Source organism: Tachysurus fulvidraco, chromosome 24, assembly GCF_022655615.1.
Source record: "Tachysurus fulvidraco isolate hzauxx_2018 chromosome 24, HZAU_PFXX_2.0, whole genome shotgun sequence".
In the NCBI taxonomy this organism is placed as follows: domain Eukaryota; kingdom Metazoa; phylum Chordata; class Actinopteri; order Siluriformes; family Bagridae; genus Tachysurus; species Tachysurus fulvidraco.
Window position 1 is genome coordinate 15739977 of NC_062541.1, and position 2811 is coordinate 15742787.

Consider the following 2811-nt stretch of genomic DNA (forward strand, 5'->3'; position numbering starts at 1 on the left):
ATCCCATAATGACTGCAGTATTGACATGAAATGTCAAAACCCTCAGTAGGCACTTTTTGCCAAAAGGATTGGCACCCCACCGGGTATTCTGGCCACGTCACGTCACGTTACGTGACGTCACGTGAAAATTAAAAATTTGCACAACATGGACATGTGACATATCAAAACACTCAGCACAATGAGGGGAACTGCCTCAAGGGTATTCGGATCACGTCACATGCTCATGTCCGCTCGCCTTCAAAAGTATTGGCACCCTAGTGGTCCAGTAGCGTTCACGATCTTTCTGTCCACTTGCCTCCAAAAGTAACACTGATCCTTATGTCCACTCGCTTCCAAAAACACTGGCCTTTGTGAATACTTGCACCGTCAAAGCCAACATCAAAGTTTGCTGTGATGAACTTTACAAATCTAGTTATTGTCACAACCAGAGGAGGAAGGAGGCGGACCCGTACACAGGATAGCTTCAAAGGAGTGGGGTTTAATAAATGATAAAGACAAATACAGTAAAATACAATGACGAGGACTAAACAATGACTGGACATGACAAAGGGTAAATGTAACTAATGAATCCGCGCTGCCATCGGCCACGCGGCTCACATTTATACACAGGACAATAATGACACAATGAGGAGCAGGTGTCGTGACAGGGAGGAGCAGATGAAGGCGGGGCAGACACGTGATGAGGAATGACAACAAACACACGTGGACGAAAGTTTGTGCTGAACCCTGACAGTAAACCGGCAAGGTTCGGGGGGGGGGGGGGGGTACACGGCGAGGTAGAAGGGGGACCGAGGACCACGGAGACGGCAGATGGGGGGAGCAAGGACCACGGCGACGGCAGGTGAGGGGAGCGAGGACCACGGCGAAGTATGCGGGGGAGCCACGGACCACGTCGTGTCAGGTGGGGGGAGCAGGGCACACGGCGGCGCAGCCAGAGGGGGCCGAGCAACATCCACAGCCGAGCTGACGTGCCGAGTGACATCCACAGCTGAGCTGACGTGCCGAGCAGCGTCCCCCGACGCACCACGGCCAAACCCTTGCCTCGACGACCTGAGGAAGAAAAAAGGGGGGGATCTTCCACCCCGGGCAGAACAGTCCGGGGGAGATGAAGGTTAAAATAGATCCAGACAGACTGACGGAACAGTCCGGGGAAGGTGACGTTGAAGACAGATGGAACAGTCCGGGGGAGACGAAGATTAAAATGGATCTAAATAGACTGACGGAACAGTCCAGGGGAAGACGAAGATTCGAACAGGGGGGATAACGACGAGAAAAAAAAAACATTTTTGGTCCGAGCTGGAAGCTATCCTGCCAGGTCCGAGTTGTCGGCGGATTCATTCTGTCACAAACAGAGGAGGAAAGAGGTGGACCCGTACACAGGATAGCTTCAAAGGAGTGGGGTTTAATAAATGATAAAGACAAATACAGTAAAATACAATGACAAGGACTAAACAATGACTAGACATGACAAAGGGTAAACATAACTAATGAATCCGCGCTGCCATCGGCAACGCGGCTCACATTTATACACAGGACAATAATGACAAAATGACGAGCAGGTGTGGTGACAGGGAGGAGCAAACGAAGGCGGGGCAGACACGAGACGAGGAACGACAACAAACACACGTGGCCGAAAGTCCGTGCTGATCCCTGACAGTTATATATTAATTGTTCTTTTTTTTCCTAATTAAATTTATATTGCTTAACTCCTATACACAATTGCAGCCTATTAGTGTTTCAGTGAGAAGACTAAAACAACACTTACACTCTTTGGTGGCTTGCTTGAATGTGAGTCCCAGATTGTTTAAATAGTGTGATATTTATTATATATTTTTTTCTATTAATGAATGAATATAAAAAAGACAGAAAGGTTTCACAATTTTCACTATTTGAAAATGAATCGACCCCATTATGGAAAACCCTGTCCGAGGCAAATTGCCTATTTGTAACAACCTAACATTCTAATGCAGATATATTGTTTAAATTATTGATTACCAGCTGTCATGGTGGCTTAGAGGGTTAGAGGTTAGCGTCGTTGCCTTATACCTACTGGGCAGGGGGTTTGATTCCCTGCTTTCACTTTGCATGTAAGGAGGGTTTTCTCCACGGTCTCTGGCTTCCTCCTTATCTAAAGTACCAGTGCAATGGATTGATACCTCATCCAGGATGTGCCCTTATTTGCCTCCTGAGTTCCCTCGGATGAACTCCAAGTCCACTATGACACCTGTACAGGATAAGCGCAATAGAAATTATAGTAATAATTGAAATAGAAATACTTGTGTAAATATAATTTTTAAAAAATCTGATTCCGGGAATATTACGTCCGAGCAATATAGATTATATATAGAATATAGATGCAAATTGATGAAGTAACAGGAACCGTGATCATTGGCTACTGTCATGTATCATCTATTTTACTAAGACAATGACAGCATAGATCTAAATATCACTTTTAGCGAAGCATCTGCGAGAAGCCAAATTCACTGTTTTTTCTGGAATCCATTAGCGTTTGAGTTTGATGGAGTCTCGGCCTGCGTCACCTGCTTTCTCAGAGCCTGAAGTAAATCTCTAAAGACGGTGCTTCAGTAATACATCACTAGTTATATTTTCATCAGCAATGGACAAATCAGTAGTTCCAAAACTTAGCCATTTAAGCTGTCCTTGTATGTAGTCATAGCAACAAGTAAGGATGAATAAAAGTCTTAAATAGTGTGACTTTGTTATTGTCTACTGTATGTCATAACACAGATTAAAGGAATATACATTTTGGCAGGAAATTCATTATGTACATAGATAGATAGATAGATAGAT